Here is a 19,479-nt window from a genome sequence, read left to right on the forward strand (position 1 = left end):
GCTCAGGAAATCATGTCTCTACATCTCTTTGCACTATGGTTAGTGTCCACTTGAAGGCAGATTTTGCTTTCCATTCAAAATGTCCTGCATCACGCCGTCAGCCAATAGTGCGTCAGTTACAAGTAACCACACACGCAACTTCAACATTGCAAAAAACGCTGCTTTTAAAAGTGAAACTATACGATTCTTTTTTTAGAGCTATTGCTGCTCTCGTGTGCTGAAGGAACCAAGTGATTGCAGCACTATAAATGGATAACGCGAGCCCCCATGCTCGCCTCTGAAAAAGAAACCCTAACTGAAAACTTTAATTGTCAAGGCAAAATTTCTCAAAAAATGAATGAATGGCCGTAACGACACGCTAACTATTTCAATCCTGAAAAAGAGCGGATTAGTAACAGTGTAAAACATAATACCTCATCCCACGGTGAAATTGGCGGCAAAGACGGAGATCGTCCTCGATTTTGTCCGCTCAGTTCAGCCGCTACCCCAAGAGTGACTATATCATGGCGGCTCTCAACGGCCGTTCCCTTACATCAGGGGCGGGCAGGAATTCTGCACGTGTGCGGTGCACATGCACGTGTGCAGTTAAGAGGTGTTCTGCGTGCACACAGGGGCAAGCTGGCCACCCGCTTCTCACCCCTCCCCACCATACCGTCTCTCCGCTTCTTCCTCTGTAATGCGTTTTGTTTCCTTGCCTGCTTTATTAAATGAAGGAATAAGGTTAGTAGGACTGCTTGAAAGTAATCATGGTTTGAAAGAGTACCTATTACCTACGATACGTTTTATTTAATTATCATAGGTGGAGTTTACAATACGTTTAATGTCTGGAACAAAATTTCTACATACAGACAAACGCAAACAGTTACGTAAATTTTCTTTACTGATGTTTGCTCTTAACCGAGACTTATTAATTTTCATAACAGAACAAAATCTCTCACAAAAGTATGTCGAGCGTAACATTGACTATCTTCATGGCTTCACGATGGAGACGATGAAACTCTTGCTGTGGGAAGTCGTGATAAAAATCTATTACACGTCTTGCCAAAAGGAACTTGTCTCTCAGACGAGAATTACACTGTAGATCTATTAATTCCATTTGCAAACTGAGATTAATATCATCTACAGAAACCAGATTCTCTCGAGGACTATTCAAAACCTTGGGATAAGTAAGATATATCCCCAAATCGCTTGAGAAATTCCTCTTTTATTGCACTAAGAACGGCAACTTACTGAAATTTATTATAATGGCGTTCAGTATTAAACTTCCGCTCACCAGCGAGAATACTGTCACATATTATACATTTCCAATTTTCACGTTTTTCCGCAGAGAAAAAATGATTCTCCCATTCCTTTTTAAAAGATAGCAAATCTCCAATTCTCCGTTTCCTCGATTCTCTCTGCATTTTCCGGTTATTGAAATACAACGTTCACTACGTAGTGGTCGCTTCGCTTCAACGTCCGCAGCTTAGCCTGGTACTACACTGCCGCAACCTGCAGGCTGTCGGCACTGTCCCGGTCGACGATTGCACGCGAGCAGCACACGTGCACCGCTGTGTGCTCAAGAGCCGCGTGCAACGTTTGCCCGCCCCTGCCTTACATGGAGGGGAGGGGGACCTGTTACCAACCCTGGACTACCCCCTGGCAAACAGGCGCATCATCTCTGTCTTTACTCCAGGCTTAAGTTGGCACTAACCTACTTACAGGGTGACCACATCTCTGCCTTGGCGCTACCAGCAGACGAACTCTTAATACAAAGCCCAAACTTAATCAACCCAAGGCAACGTAGTGGGATTAGGGAAAGGAAGTGCATTTATGTAATTATGAATTGAATTAAATAAACAGGTAGTCCACTTCTTCACTCGAGATATCACACTATTTAAACTAAAAAAAAATATTGAAGTTATATTCAACATAATGCAACAAAAAATTAATTGTAATGAGATGGAACAAACTGTTCCCTCTCACCCTACTTACAAGGGAACATTCCCGGCTGTAAATAAACGATCTTGATGAAACTTGGTGGACATGCAGAGGTTCAAAATAATGCAAAAAGTATTTCTCGTTTTTGCCCAATTTCACTTTTAAGGGCTAAAAATCACCCCGAAAGATAATTTGCCATATTAGATTTAGAAGGAATAGTCTTCGAAACTATGATACATATGAAAAATGTGTTTCATATATAGGGTGATGGGAAATTCCCATTACGAACTTCTAGGGAAGTGCGTGCATAATATTCTGAACAGGAAGCCATGCCCGGCAATGTACCGGTTCCGTTCCATGACGCTTCCAGTTTCTCAGTTCCGAAGTTTAGCTCATGCACTTCCGCCTGAGGAATTGAATTAGGAGTGACGCAGCACAATTAGGTAACAATTCAAAACGAATCATAAGGAAACATCTATTTATCACTTAAGCTCATTTGTTTGTATTAACATTTAAACAAAAGTTTTTGCAGTACCTCAAAGCAAAAAAAGAACGCAGTGTACTGGACGAACATAACGCATTTTTTAAGTGTTAACACAAACAGATGTTGTGAAGCGATAAATGGATGTTTCGTTATGTTTTATCTTTGGAATTGTTACCTAATATTTGTGCTGCGTCACTGCTAATTCAGTTCCTCAGGCTAAAGTGCATGAGTTAAACATCGGAAATGAAACCGTCGTGGAACGGAAACCGTTCCTATTCAAAATATTATGTATTCACTGACCTCTACAAGTCCTCTATTTTGTAACGGTAATTTTCGAACACACTGTAGAAGTTGAAATGTAATTAACGTTCTTGAAAACTGTATAATTAACTTTTATAATAATTTGAAATTTTGCAGAAATACCCTATTACTACTACTTAATACAAAAAACGAAAAATTTTGTTACAACATAAAGTCATCACGCCACGTACACCCATGTGTAAAAAAGCTACTTTTTGAAATGCCATTTTTGGAAAATAAGCTGCAGGTCAACTCATTGTGCTGTTGGAGTATTTTTAACATACTGTACCAAATTAAAGCAGCTATACTTTCTTTATTATTTTAATTATTTTTCTTTTATTGTTTTATGTTTTAAATTGTTGTTTCACATTTATGTTTTTTTGTTTTTTTGTTTTTTTAGTTTACCGTTTCACATATGTGTATTTTGTTAACTGAAAGTAATGTGTAACTCATTATTATGATACAGAATCATCGCAATAATGATTATCTGTAAAGAAATGCTTAAAACATAACGTTTTTTACGTCATGCTCTCAAAGTGAAGGAAAATTCTTCACTTAATACACACCACGGAGAACGAAATGTAAAACAAAATTCAGCAGGATTTCAAATAGTGACGGCTGAACCTCTAAATAGCGTGATTTAAACCAGGTATCTATGAATTCATTGTAAAACCTCGGCGAAGAGAGCTGATTATGTACTAGTGACTGCAGCTTGGTTCTGAAGTGGAGATCGACATCGTAATTGTTCAGCAGAAGTAGATATGAAAATCTTCTCACAAAGTTCTGCCACCATCGAAAGCTGTATACGTTCCATGGCTGTACCTGTGCTGTCGAGCTTTTTGGGATCACCAGATGGTCAGGTTCCTTGTCTTCAAGTACGACGCTCGAAACGGTTTTCTCACTCTGACACTAGCATCCTGCAAACAAGGCTCATGTTCCTACATCTGAAATAAGCTAACCTTCCGTTTTCGGGAAAATTATCATACGAGTTGGCTAAATTATTTAACGAATTTTAACGTCCAAATACCTTTCTTAATCCAGAATAGAACTCACCACAGTTATATTCATAATGAACGGCCTCATAAAGCCGGTGTCCATAAACTGGAGTGTATTGTTTGCCAAAAATTTTAGTTAGGCCAGACCGGTAAGATGTTTAAGACTATATTCGACGAATATCTGCTAACCAAAAAGGCAAGATCAAGCTGTTTTTGGCCTTTGCTGAGTATTTGAAGGCAACAGGGCGTCAACCAACCGCGCTGGATTTTACATTATGCCCAAAGAGGCAAGAAACTTGTTCTTCTAGAGGAAGTGGAAATTCTCAAGCATGTGTGCGCAGTTAATGATCAGCTGTTGAAAGAGCAGCTGATCAGTAAAAATCGAGCTACTTTGACGGCTTGATGTCAATTTTTAAAATCGGCAGTGAGATTTTCACTCTGCAGTGGAGAGTGCGCTGATATGAAACTTCTCGGCAGAACTAAACTGTGTGCCGGACCGGGACACAAACTCGGGACTTTAGCCTTTCGTGGACAAGTGCTCTGCCAAGTGAGCTACTCATGCGCGACTCACAAGCCGTCCTCACAGCTTTACTTCCGCGAGTACCTCATCTCCTACCGTCCAAACTTCACAGACGGTGGAAGACGAGGTACTGACAGAAGTAAAGCTGTGAGGAGGGGTCCGAGATTAAGTCTCGGTTCGGCCGGCACGCGGTTTTAATCTACCAGGAAGTTTCAGTTTTTAAAACATTTACTTAGCCGATTTTTGAGCTTTCCTTATTCTACATCCAAACCTTTGCTTCCTGTGCATTTTTAGGTGACGCATTTCCTGCCACTTTTAATGCAGAAGCTCCCTTTGGTTAAGTTAACCATTTTAATCATGGGCACTTCTTTTTTGCATTAAACTGGTCCTCTTCTTGGGTACCTCTTTATTTCTAAATGATGTCAATACAGGGTGTTTATAAATGAATATCAGGGTTTTAACGCTTTATAATATTTATTATATTAAACTTACATTTATAAATGATATGTCAAATGAAAGAGCAACTCAAACAGTTTTACCGAGAACCTTATAAATGTTCAATGTGAGCACCATTTGTCACACTGCACACATCAAGTCTATAGCCGAGTTCTTCCCAAACGTTGATAAGTGTTTCAGTGGTTGTAGCAACAGCTGCTTCAATCCGGTTTCTTAATTCAGGGAGGTTTGCTGGTAGGGGAGGCACGTACACACGATCCTTGATGAAGCTCCAAAGGAAAAAATCGCATGGCGTTAGGTCGGGTGAACGTGGAAGCCATGCAATGCAAGCCCTGTCATTGGGCCCCTTGCGGCCTATCCAGCGCATGGGTACAGTGAAGTTCAACCAATCGCATACTTCGCTATGCCAGTAAGGTAGCGCACCATCTTGCTGGAAAATGAAGTTCTCTGGCTTATCTTCTTCCAGCTGAGGGAAGAGCCATTGCTCTAGTGTATCAAGGTAAGAAGTGCCATTTACAGTAGGTTCACCAAAAAAGAAAGGCCCATAAACTTTCTGCCGCGATACGGCACAAAAAACAGTCACTTTAGGGGAATCTCGCAGCATTTGTACCACCTCGTGAGGATTTTCTGAGCCCCAGATGCGCACATTGTGAGTGTTAATATGTCCACTAAGGTGAAAGGTCGATTCATCACTGAAGACAGCATGATCCAGAAAATCATCATCATGAAACAACATTTCGTTTGTGTGGTTGTACACATTTTCTTAAAACTTTACAAACAGTCGACACGGCAAATTGTAATTCACGACTAGCCTTCTAGACTGATTTCTTTGGGCTACGAGTGAACAACTCTCACACTCGCTTAACAGTCTCTTCACTAACTCTTGGTCGTCCTGTGCTCTTCCCTTTACAATGGCAGCCCATATTTTCAAATTGATGATACCATCTACGAATTTTATTATCATTTGGAGAATCACAGCCGAAATTCAGCCGGAATGCACGTTGCACAGTAACTACAGATTCGGTCTTTGCAAACTGCAAAACACAAAACGCTTTCTGTTCACTAGTCGCCATCTTCGCTACTACCACTGTCTAGCGGATTGCGGCGGAAACATTGCGGGCTGCGCATGCGCACTGGTGCCAAACATAGCTGTTTGAGTTGCTCTTTCATTTGACATATCATTTATAACTGTAAGTTTAATGTAATAAATATCATAAAGAGTTAAAACCCCGATATTCATTTATAAACAATCTGTAGTTTTTCTCTGCTTTTCATAGGACATATTTTTAATTTTCTAAAATTTTTGACGATTTTACTTTTTACATTTTCAGTGCCACGCAGGGTTTTTATCGTTGCAATCAATGTTTATACAGTGATATTCACATATTTTACTTCAATTTCTCTTTTTTGTGACCAGTATCGCTTGCTATCGCATGCTGCTCTGCTCGCGCCCTATTGGTACATTATACAAATTTGGTCCTTTTAAATTTTTTAAATTTTTAATGTGTGTACTGTTGCACTCATTACTTCATTATTGTTTTTCATCCATAGTGCTTTTGCAGATAAATTTTTAAATTTTATATATCTCAGTTATGGTGTGCAAAACGTTAATGAGCACTTGCACGTGTTTCCGCTACTTAACTGAACGCGGCGCTCAGACTAACGCCCAGCTGCATACACGTTCGTCGTCTTCTGCCGTAATATGTAGTTTTTCATTGCACTATGTTTCGTGAGGATAGATGTGTGTAATTCTATAAGTGTGATCCTCTTGTTGCACCACTACATCTGCTGTCGTGACTGTATCAGGGTATTGTTTTGTATTTTAACTCTTTTTTCTGACTTTCAATTATGTCATTTATTCTTTCTTTTTGATATTCGCTTATCAGTTCGTGTTCAGTGCGTCGGTACATGCCCTCGTTAGCTCGATCTGGACGTATGCTTATCCCACAGTGTAACAGTATTACGAACATCTCCCCATCAACCGTTCGGAAAAATTTCCTTAGATACTTTATTACACACGTGCATGATATATATCATCACACTCCCTTTATTCTTTTTGTAGACAATCTGATGATGCCCTAAAAAGACGAAACGCGTCATTAAAGCAATATTTTCTCAGCCAAGACTGTTTTATTAAAAAATACCGCGTTTTGGGTACCGTGGACGAACAGAACGACCACAAGTTCATGCGACCGTTCTCTGTAGAACCCATACTGATTCGTACAAAGGAGCATAAAACGTGTTCGACATTTCTACAACAGACTGGTGTCTCTTTTATAGGCCTACAGCTGTATACATCCGTTCGACGATCCTTCTTGAAATTGGAAATCACCTACATATTTTTCCATCACTTGCAACGCTTCCACCCGCCAACAACCTTCGACAGACTGTGGCTGGAAGAGGGGCAAGTTTCTTCCCATATTCTATGTAGAATCGCATTGGTATCCCATCATGCCCAGTCGCTTTTCGTCTGTTGACCGATTTTAGTTGGCATTATATCCTGCGGTTACTTATCTTGATAAGGCGTTTGGTGTTTGTGTGAATGGAGGCTGAAGATGAGCGTAGCTAGGGAGGTAGTCAACATCACACCTGATATGTCTGGGCAGCAGTAGAGCAATCTCTAGTGAGCTTCCAGGTCTTCGCATTGGGCAACGTCTGTAAACCATGAAATAGTGCGAACGGTTTTCGAACGTCTGAGAGTCGTGCAACTGAGGCGGGACATGAAGACCAACCCGGTATTTACCTAGAAGGATGTGCAAAACTGCACAAAAACCACATCCAGGCTGGCCGGCACACCGGCCTTCGTCGTTAATCCGCCGGGCGGATCCGATCCCGGGCCGGCGCGCCTACCCGAGTCCAGGAAGCAGCGCATTAGCGCTCTTTTTTTTTTTTTTTAATTCTGATTTTGTTCACTTTTGTTCGTTGCATCTGCTCAGGGCGAACATCGTAAGACATCCGTTTAAGTTCGTTGTTCATCGATTAGCTCAGTTTTTTTTATTACAGAGGGCCGCTAGCCCTCTGACCGAACACGCTGAGCTACCGTGCCGGCTGCGCTCTCGGCTAACCTGGCGAAATGAACAGGGTACGCAGTTAACATATGTTATCCTCTCAGGTGATATGAAAATGTACCTCGATGGTTTATGCGTAAGTGATCATGATGTTGTCATTACGACTGTGGTTACGAAAGTTAAAAAGTCGGTCAAGAAGGCTAAGAGAGTATTCTTACTAGAAAGAGCAGATAAGCAGTTGTTAGCATCCCACTTAGTAAATGAATCGACTTCATTTACTTCCGGTACGATGGACGTGGAAGAATTATGCGCAAATTTTAAACACATTGTAAATCACGCATTGGACAAGTATGTGTCGAAAAAGTGGGTTACGGACGGGAAAGACCCACCGTGATTTAACAGCGCAATTCGGAGAATGCTCAGGAAGCAAAGGCAGTTGCACTCGCGGTACAAGAAAAATCGGGAGAATGAGGACAGGCAAAAGTTAGTAGAGATTCGCGCTGCTGTAAAAAGAGCGATGCGCGAAGCATTCAACCACTACCACCATCATACCTTAGCAAAAGATCTTGCTGAAAACCCAAGGAAATTCTGGTCTTACGTAAAATCGGTAAGCGTGTCGAAGGCTTCCATCCAGTAACTCACTGATCAGTCTGGCCTGGCGACGGAAGACAGCAAAACGAAAGCTGAAATTTTAAATTTAGCATTTGAGAAATCTTTCACGCAGGAGGATCGTACAAACATACCGCCGTTTGAGTCTCGTACAGATTCCCGTATGGAGGACATAGTGATAGACGTCCCTGTGGTTGTGAAGCACCTGAATGGGTTGAAAATAAATAAATCGCCAGGTCCTGATGGGATTCCAATTCGGTTTTACAGAGAGTACTCTGCTGCATTGGCTCCTTACTTAGCTTGCATTTATCGCGAATCTCTTGCCCAACGTAAAGTCCCGAGCGCCTGGGAAAAAGCGCAGGTGACGCCTATATATAAGAAGGGTAGAAGGACGGATCCTCAAAATTACAGACCAATATCCTTAACATCGGTTTGTTGCAGGATTCTCTAACATATTCTCAGTTCGAATATAATGAATTTCCTTGAGACAGAGAAGTTGCTGTCCATGCATCAGTACGGCTTTAGAAAGCATCGCTCCTGCGAAACGCAACTCGCCCTTTTTTCACATGATATCGTGCGAACCATGGATGAAGGGTATCAGACGGATGCCATATTCCTTGACTTCCGGAAAGCGTTTGACTCGGTGCCCCACTGCAGACTCCTAACTAAGGTACGAGCATATGGGATTGGTTCCCAAATATGTGAGTGGCTCGAAGACTTCTTAAGTAATAGAACCCAGTACGTTGTCCTCGATGGTGAGTGTTCATCGGAGGTGAGGGTATCATCTGGAGTGCCCCAGGGAAGTGTGGTAGGTCCGCTGTTGTTTTCTATCTACATAAATGATCTTTTGGATAGGGTGGATAGCAATGTGCGGCTGTTTGCTGATGATGCTGTGGTGTACGGGAGGTGTCGTCGTTGAGTGATTGTAGGAGGATACAAGATGACTTGGACAGGATTTGTGATTGGTGTAAAGAATGGCACCTAACTCTAAATATAGATAAATGTAATTAATGCAGATGAATAGGAAAAAGAATCCTGTAATGTTTGAATACTCCATTAGTAGTGTAGCGCTCGACACAGTTACGTCGATTAAATATTTGGGCGTAACATTGCAGAGCGATATGAAGTGGGACAAGCATGTAATGGCAGTTGTGGGGAAGGCGGATAGTCAACTTCGGTTCATTGGTAGAATTTTGTGAAGATGTGGTTCATCTGTAAAGGAGACAGCTTATAAAATACTAATACGACCTATTCTTGAGTACTGCTCGAGCGTTTGGGATCCCTATCAGGTCGGATTGAGGGAGGACATAAAAGGAATTCAGAGGCGGGCTGCTAGATTTGTTACTGGTAGGTTTGATCATTACGCGAGTGTTACGGAAATGCTTCAGGAACTCGGGTGGGAGTCTCTAGAGGAAAGGAAGCGTTCTTTTCGTGAATCGCTACTGAGGAAATTTAGAGAACCAGCATTTGAGGCTGACTGCAGTACAATTTTACTGCCGCCAACTTACATTTCGCGGAAAGACCACAAAGATAAGATAAGAGAGATAGGGCTCTACAGAGGCATATAGGCAGTCATTTTCCCCTCGTTTTGTTTGGGAGTGGAACGGGGAGAGAAGATGCTAGTTGTGGTACGAGGTACCCTCCGCCACGCACCGTATGGTGGATTGCGGAGTATGTATGTAGATGTAGATGCAGATGTAATTCCTCTCCAGAATGTCCTTAAAATATCTCCACGAAGTTTCATTGTCCTACGATTACTCGTTCTTCATGGATGCCCTCTCAAGTAGCAAAAGGTTAATTATAACGAGACTGTACTTTCGAATTTGTTGGTGATTCAGGTATGGCACTCGTTGCGCTCATTTTGGTTGCCAACGAGGCTTCGGCTACGCTTTAACCTCTGGCCAAATTCTCTTTGTTTTCGGAGCAACAGTCTAAACGGCTGTTGAAACACGGTCTTTCCCATTCCTCACAATTTTGCTCGACGTTTACTTGATTAGCGCGTATTGTGCAACACTCTTGAAGTATGTCTATTTGCACTCAACGTTCAAAGCCTACAAAAAAGTTATGTTGATTGCTCAGGTAACCTGAAATCTGTTTTCTGTCGCACTCACTAAGTAAAAATATATTCCTACCTTTGGTTCAAATGGCTCTGAGCACTATGGGACTCAACTGCTGTGGTCATCAGTCCCCTAGAACTTAGAACTACTTAAACCTAACTAACCTAAGGACATCACACACAGCCATGCCCGAGGCAGGATTCGAACCTGCGACCGTAGCAGTCGCACGGTTCCGGACTGCGCGCCTAGAACCGCGAGACCACCGCGGCTGGCCTATTCCTACCTTTCATAACGTTCCTATTGACATTCGTAGTCAATAATGCTTTAACGGCCTTGTTGTCACTGACTCTTTTCCATCGTTGAATAAATCGAGAAAAGTTCGAACGCTTTGTAACCATGAGATCTAAGACGTAATTCTCATATGTCGTTGTTCCATAACTGCTCAAGATGATTTTTGGATAAGGCATTCAGCAGCATTGAGAATACCCGCCGTAATCACTTGTATCTCCGGTTCTATAGCTGAGAAGTTGAAATATTCCCTTTAATACTATATAGTGATCAGAAAATTAACGTGATTCAACCTTAATGAGTTCCTTGATATGTTCCGTCACTACATCTTTTAAGGCAATGAGTCCACAAAAGCACCTGACTGGAATATTTGATCCAACAATAACACCTTACCCATTTTATTTAGCATTGCGAGCGTGTAGTACCGAATTATTTACGCCCATGAACACGCTTCTACAACCGGTGTACAGCCTATTTTTGCGATATTTGATCCAATCGCATTTCAGAAATTCGTTGCAGTTGGCTTTCTATTCGAAATACTGTATAGGAATTATAACAGTTTATAAAAAGTGAGGCTAGTTATAGGAGACTCCCATGAATTAGTTAGTTAACTAATACTGCATCAGTATTTTCTTACACTGATCTGAGGCCGGCCGCTGCGGCCGAGCGGTTCTAGGCACTTCAGTCCGGGCCTGCCCTGCTGCTACGGTCGCAGGTTCGAATCCTGCCTCGGGCATGGATGTATGTGATGTCCTTAGGTTACTTAGGTTTAAGTAGTTCTAAGCCTATGGAACTGATGACCTTAGATGTGAAGTCCCATAGTGCTTTGAGATATTTTTTGAACACTAATTTGAGATGGCGAGTGACACCATTTGTAATCAATAGAACTGATATTCTTCGCTCTCCGAAATCAGTACGTAATTTTATTGAGCTTGTAGAGAGATTTCTCCATCCTAAAAGGGGTCGCCTGTCCTCTGCGTTAGCAAACAGCGGCCACCTGCGTGTAGTGCTCACCTGACTCGTGAAGGAAAGTCCTTGAATTCTCCACACGTTAGCCGAGGTCCAAAATTCCACATCCAAGATCGCCACAGAATTGCCTGAGTCACTTGATGAAGCCCTAAAACCAGTTACAAAGCAGAGGAAGTGTTCAGTTCTGAATGCGATGCTAAAAGCGTTAGATCCGCTTCCATATTACTTGCGAAGCTAGCTTTCTTCACCAACTCAGCTAACTGCCTGTAGGAACTGAGAATGTCCTCTGAATAAAGGCGGTGGGCGCCATTCGTGCAAATATGAGCCACGATTTTCTTCTGGCTGCACCCAATGCGCTCAGTAGCCGTCGGTGGAGTTTTTGCACATCTTGGAAGGGACCCTCATCTAACATGCCTTCCAGACCTGCAAGCTGTCTCCCCGAAGGCTTTCACACAGTCGTAACGTTGGAGCTGCCCGTAATGGGCAGGACTAGTCCTCTGCACATGTCGAGACGATGGGCAAAACCTAAAATCGGTTTCTGAGCCGCAAGAGGACAGCCATGTGGCCAGCATCCACTTTCGCCTTCCTCCCAGAGATTTGCGGCCAGTCCACTGTTCGTCATTCACCCTCGGCTGGGTGTGAACCGGCCAGATCATGCTCCTCAACGATGATGATGATGATGTTTGGTTTGTGGGGCGCTCAACTGCGCGGTCATCAGCGCCTGTACGAAGTCCCAATCTGTATACAATACATTCTAGTGCGGCCAGTCCACTGTTCGTCATTCACCCTCGGCTGGGTGTGAACCGGCCAGATCATGCTCCTCAACGATGATGATGATGATGTTTGGTTTGTGGGACGTTCAACTGCGCGGTCATCAGCGCCTGTACGAAGTCCCAATCTGTATACAATACATTCTAGCCATTTTCACGAATGACGATGAAATGATGAGGACAACACAAACACCCAGTTCCCGGGCAGAGAAAGTCTCCAAAACGGGACCGCGTGATCCAGAGGTACCAACTCCAGGCACTAGACCACGAGCTGCGGACATGCTCCTCGAGGAGCCCAAACACCAGAGCTACGCAGGGCAGTAGCCTGAAGCCTGCCAACCAAAGCCGACGTAACTTCCAGCCGTTTCGGAAAATTGCCTGTTCCCAGTGCAACTGTAGAAAACAGATGCAGTCCGTTTCCATCTTTACCCGCGTTCAGTTACACAACAAGAAATGCATTTCTGGCCATTCGGTCAGTAGATAAAATCTACGTACTGTTGCTCCGCCGCTTCTGACTACCATTGACTCGTCACGGATCGGAGCACTGGTGACCAGATTTTTTCCCCCAATGGCCCCTAATTCAGATTGAGCCAGGTGACTCCGGCGCTTTGATAGCGTAAAACTAAACGACAGATATACGAGGGCAGTTCAATAAGTAATGCAACACATTTTTTTTCTCGGCCAATTTTGGTTGAAAAAACCGGAAATTTCTTGTGGAATATTTTCAAACATTCCCGCTTCGTCTCGTATAGTTTCATTGACTTCCGACAGGTGGCAGCGCTGTACGGAGCTGTTAAAATGGCGTCTGTAACGGATGTGCGTTGCAAACAACGGGCAGTGATCGAGTTTCTTTTGGCGGAAAACCAGGGCATCTCAGATATTCATAGGCGCTTGCAGAATGTCTACGGTGATCTGGCAGTGGACAAAAGCACGGTGAGTCGTTGGGCAAAGCGTGTGTCATCATCGCCGCAAGGTCAAGCAAGACTGTCGATCTCCCGCGTGCGTGCCGGTCGTGCACAGCTGTGACTCCTGCAATGGCGGAGCGTGCGAACACACTCGTTCGAGATGATCGATGGATCACCATCAAACAACTCAGTGCTCAACTTGACATCTCTGTTGGTAGTGCTGTCACAATTTTTCACCAGTTGGGATATTCAAAGGTTTGTTCCCGCTGGGTCCCTCGTTGTCTAACCGAACACCATAAAGAGCAAAGGAGAACCATCTGTGCAGAATTGCTTGCTCGTCATGTGGCTGAGGGTGACAATTTCTTGTCAAAGATTGTTACAGGCGATGAAACATGGGTTCATCACTTCGAACCTGAAACAAAACGGCAATCAATGGAGTGGCGCCACACCCACTCCCCTACCAAGAAAAAGTTTAAAGCCATACCCTCAGCCGGTAAAGTCATGGTTACAGTCTTCTGGGACGCTGAAGGGGTTATTCTGTTCGATGTCCTTCCCCATGGTCAAACGATCAACTCTGAAGTGTATTGTGCTACTCTTCAGAAATTGAAGAAACGACTTCAGCGTGTTCGTAGGCACAAAAATCAGAACGAACTTCTCCTTCTTCATGACAACGCAGTACCTCACACAAGTCTTCGCACCCGAGAGGAGCTCACAAAACTTCAGTGGACTGTTCTTCCTCATGCACCCTACAGCCCCGATCTCGCACCGTCGGATTTCCATATGTTTGGCCCAATGAAGGACGCAATCCGTGGGACGCACTACGCGGATGATGAAGAAGTTATTGATGCAGTACGACGTTGGCTCCGACATCGACCAGTGGAATGGTACCGTGCAGGCATACAGGCCCTCATTTCAAGGTGGCGTAAGGCCGTAGCATTGAATGGAGATTACGTTGAAAAATAGTGTTGTGTAGCTAATAGATTGGGGAATAACCTGGTGTATTTCAATGCTGAATCAAACAACCACTGTTTCAGAAAAAAAATGTGTTGCATTACTTATTGAACTGCCCTCGTACAAGAGGACTCGTGCACAGGAATTGGACAAAAATAAGGACACGCCGCGAGAAAAGCATCCACGAACATAGATGAAGATGCTAGCCAAGCTTGCAAGTTGCCCTGTTGCATTTGACAACGAACGGTACCTGTGCAATGTCCTCAATACGTCCTCCGTGTCAGTCGTGGTCAGAATAGTGATTTGCGCTATTGAGAATGCATTTTGTCGGTCTAAGTGACTTCGAACGTGGGCAAACTTGGTTCGCTTACGTTGCGTACTCTCATAACCGAGGTAGCCAAAGTGTTTTGTGTTTCAAGACGAAACGTATCGAAGATTTATATCGCATACAGGGACAGCAGAGAAACATCATCCGCTAAGTCACAAAGCGGACGACAGTGTGTGTTGAGTGATCGTGACAGACCGTCATTGAAGAAGATTACGATGAAAAATAAGACGACGATGGCTACAAAAGTCTGTGGAGAACTGAATGTCGCACGCGCGAGCCGTGTCAGCATCAAAATAACACCACAAGCAGGGAATTACAGGGCGAATGAAATTTCAAAACCACTCGTCAGTTGGGTTGGGTTGTTTGGGTGAAGAGACCAAACTGCGAGGTCATCGGTCTCGTCGAATTAGGAAAGGACGGGGAAGGAAGCCGGCCGTGCCCTTTCAAAGGAACCATCCCGGCATTTGCCTGGAGCGATTTAGGGAAATCACGGAAAACCTAAATCAGGATGGCCGGACGCGGGATTGAACCGTCGTCCTCCCGAATGCGAGTCCAGTGTGCTAGCCATTGCGCCACCCCGCTAGGTCACTCGTCAGTGATACCTATGCCTGTAACAAGAAAACATGACGCCAAAGCCATAAAATGTGGGCTATGGAGCAATGTAAGAAAGACATTTGATCGGATGTATGTATATATACACTCCTGGAAATGGAAAAAAGAACACATTGACACCGGTGTGTCAGACCCACCATACTTGCTCCGGACACTGCGAGAGGGCTGTACAAGCAATGATCACACGCACGGCACAGCGGACACACTAGGAACCGCGGTGTTGGCCGTCGAATGGCGCTAGCTGCGCAGCATTTGTGCACCGCCGCCGTCAGTGTCAGCCAGTTTGCCGTGGCATACGGAGCTCCATCGCAGTCTTTAACACTGGTAGCATGCCGCGACAGCGTGGACGTGAACCGTATGTGCAGTTGACGGACTTTGAGCGAGGGCGTATAGTGGGCATGCGGGAGGCCGGGTGGACGTACCGCCGAATTGCTCAACACGTGGGGCGTGAGGTCTCCACAGTACATCGATGTTGTCGCCAGTGGTCGGCGGAAGGTGCACGTGCCCGTCGACCTGGGACCGGACCGCAGCGACGCACGGATGCACGCCAAGACCGTAGGATCCTACGCAGTGCCGTAGGGGACCGCACCGCCACTTCCCAGCAAATTAGGGACACTGTTGCTCCTGGGGTATCGGCGAGGACCATTCGCAACCGTCTCCATGAAGCTGGGCTACGGTCCCGCACACCGTTAGGCCGTCTTCCGCTCACGCCCCAACATCGTGCAGCCCGCCTCCAGTGGTGTCGTGACAGGCGTGAATGGAGGGACGAATGGAGACGTGTCGTCTTCAGCGATGAGAGTCGCTTCTGCCTTGGTGCCAATGATGGTCGTATGCGTGTTTGGCGCCGTGCAGGTGAGCGCCACAATCAGGACTGCATACGACCGAGGCACACAGGGCCAACACCCAGCATCATGGTGTGGGGAGCGATCTCCTACACTGGCCGTACACCACTGGTGATCGTCGAGGGGACACTGAATAGTGCACGGTACATCCAAACCGTCATCGAACCCATCGTTCTACCATTCCTAGACCGGCAAGGGAACTTGCTGTTCCAACAGGACAATGCACGTCCGCATGTATCCCGTGCCACCCAACGTGCTCTAGAAGGTGTAAGTCAACTACCCTGGCCAGCAAGATCTCCGGATCTGTCCCCCATTGAGCATGTTTGGGACTGGATGAAGCGTCGTCTCACGCGGTCTGCACGTCCAGCACGAACGCTGGTCCAACTGAGGCGCCAGGTGGAAATGGCATGGCAAGCTGTTCCACGGGACTACATCCAGCATCTCTACGATCGTCTCCATGGGAGAATAGCAGCCTGCATTGCTGCGAAAGGTGGATATACACTGTACTAGTGCCGACATTGTGCATGCTCTGTTGCCTGTGTCTATGTGCCTGTGGTTCTGTCAGTGTGATCATGTGATGTATCTTACCCCAGGAATGTGTCAATAAAGTTTCCCCTTCCTGGGACAATGAATTCACGGTGTTCTTATTTCAATTTCCAGGAGAGTATATCTGAATCATACTCCGCAAATCACCTGACGGTGTGTGACGAGGGGTACTTCTAGCACCACTAACTGAAACTCCACTACCCTGTTCCTGTAGCGAATGCCACTTGGGAAGAATGATTGCCGGCAATCCCCTGTATTAGCTGTAATTTTTCGAATTTTCTCTAGCGGCCATTTCGCGAGATGTATCTGGGAGGAGGCAGTATTGTTGTCAACTCTTCCTGGAAAGTACTCTAGAAATTTCAGTAGCAAACCACTCCGCGGTGCACAACGCCTCTCTTGTAGCGTCTGCCACTGGGGTTTGTTGAGCATCTCTGCAACGCTGCCGAACGGGCTAAACGATCTACATTGGATCTTCTCTGTCACTCCTAACTGGTAAGCATCCCAAACTGATGACCAGTATTCCAGAATCAATCAAACAAGTGCCTCGTAAGCCATTTCTTTCGTAGATGAGCTACATTTCCTTAATATTCTTTCTATGAATCTATCTGGCATCTGATTTTTCTGTTATTTGTTTTACGTGGTCATTGCACTTAAGCCAGCTCTGGATATTTATTGCTAGATATGTTACGGTAGATACTGTTCCCAGAAATTTCTCATCATTAGTGTAATTGTACAGCAGTGGATTTCTTATCCTATGTATGCGCAATATGTTACATTTACACTCATTATCATAAATTAAGGATAATTGCAGAATGTGGTGCCACACAACGTGGCACTACACAAAACTGGCGCTAATAGCATAGGCACATAGGGAACACACACAACACAGATCTGTAAGTCCACGGTATCGGTGATAAGTTGAGATAACCGTCTCGAAACACATGTGCTACAAAACGCCACTGTTTCCTGCGCATGTACCCCGACATGAGTATGGGATATAATCACCACGCACACGTACACAAGCCTCACAGCGGGTTGACATACTCTGGATCAGGTGGTCGACCAGCTGCTGGGGTATAGCCTCCCATTCTTGCATCAGTGTCTGTCAGATCTCCTGAAGTGTCGTAGGGGTTTGAAGACGGGCAGCGATACGTCGACCGAGAGCATCCCAGACGTGCTCGATGGGGTTTAGGTCTGCAGAACAGGCAGGCCACTCCATTCGCCTGATATCTTCTGTTTCAAGGTACTCCTCTACGATGGCAGCTCAGTGGGGCCGTGCGATGTCATCCTCAGGAGGAAGGTGGGACCAACTGCACCCCTGAAAAGGCGGACATACTGGTGCAAAATGACATCCCGATACACCTGACCTGTTACAGTTCTTCTGTCAAAGACAAGCAGGGCTGTACGAGCACCAATCATAATCCCACCCCACGCCATCAAACCACGACCTCCATACAGGTCCCTTTCAAGGACATTAAGGGGTTGGTATCCGGTTCCTGATTCACGTCAGATGAAAACCCAGACTGTTCAGACTATACCTGGACTCGTCCGTGAACATAACCTGGGACCACTGTTCCAATGACCATGTACTGTGTTTTTGACACCAGGCTTTACGGGCTCTCCTCTGACCAGGCGTCAGTGGAATGCACCTTGTAGGTCTCCAGGCGAATAAACCATGTCTGTTGAATCGTCTGTAGAATGTGTGTCTGGAGACAACTGTTCCCAGTGGCTGCGGTAAGGTCCCGAGCAAGACTACCTGCAGTACTCCGTGGCCGTCTGCGGGCACTGAGGTGAGATATAGGTCTTCTTGTGGTGTTGTACACTGTGGACGTCCCGTACTGTAGCGCCTGGACACGTTTCCTGTCCGCTGGAATCGTTGCCATAATCTTGAGATCACACTTTGTGGCACACGGAGGGCCTGTGCTACGACCTACTGTGTCTGACCAGTCTCCAGTCTCCCTAGTATTCTACTCCTCACAACGTCATCAATATGTGTTCTTTGAGCCATTTTCAACACACAGTCACCATTAGCCCGTCTGAAAACGTCTGCAAACTTACTCGCTGCACCGTACTCTGACATGCACCATCACACCTCTACGTATGTGGACTGCTGTAAGAGCCACCGTGCGACGACCGCAGGTCAAATGCACCGCATGTTCATACCCCGAGGTGATTTAAACGAGCAAACCGCCCACCAGAGTTGTTTCACCATGTATCAGCTTTATCCTTAATTTATGAGCATGAGTGTTTTTACGTTCAGGGTCAACTGCCAGAGCCTGCAGCATTCGTCAACGCTCTGCAGGTCATTCTGCAAATCGATATTGCCTTGTGGCGTTGCTACTTTCTTATAGACAACCGCACCATCTGTGGGCAGCCTTAAAAAGCTTACGATGTTCTCTACTAGATCATTTATGTACCATATAAACAGGAACGGTCCTATCACACTTTGTTTTGGTACTCCGAAAATTATCTTTACGTCTCGCGACTTTGTTCCGTTAAGAATGATTGTTGAGTTTTATCTGGATGGAAGTCTTGATTCCAGTCGCGAATGTAGTCCGATGCTCGGTAACCTCGTAATATTTTCACTAAATGGCAGTGCAGGACGGTATCAAATTCCTTCCTGAAGTCAAGGAACTCGACATCAACCTAAGCGCCACTGGCTACAGTCCTGTGGATCTCGGGGAGGAACAGGGCGAGTTGAGTTTCGCAAGATTTATGTTTGCAGAATCTGTGTTGATTTTCATAGGGAAATTTTCGTTCTCCAAAAGCGTCATAACTCTTGAGCATAAAACATGCTACATAATTTGACAACAGATTGACGGCGACAATTTAGGCCTACAATTATGTGCACCTGTGCTACGACCCTTCTTGCTTTACATGGTTTCCAACTTCTCTACGGGTTTTTTATGTCCCAAGAGT

Source organism: Schistocerca nitens, chromosome 8, assembly GCF_023898315.1.
Source record: "Schistocerca nitens isolate TAMUIC-IGC-003100 chromosome 8, iqSchNite1.1, whole genome shotgun sequence".
Taxonomy (NCBI): Eukaryota; Metazoa; Arthropoda; class Insecta; order Orthoptera; family Acrididae; genus Schistocerca; species Schistocerca nitens.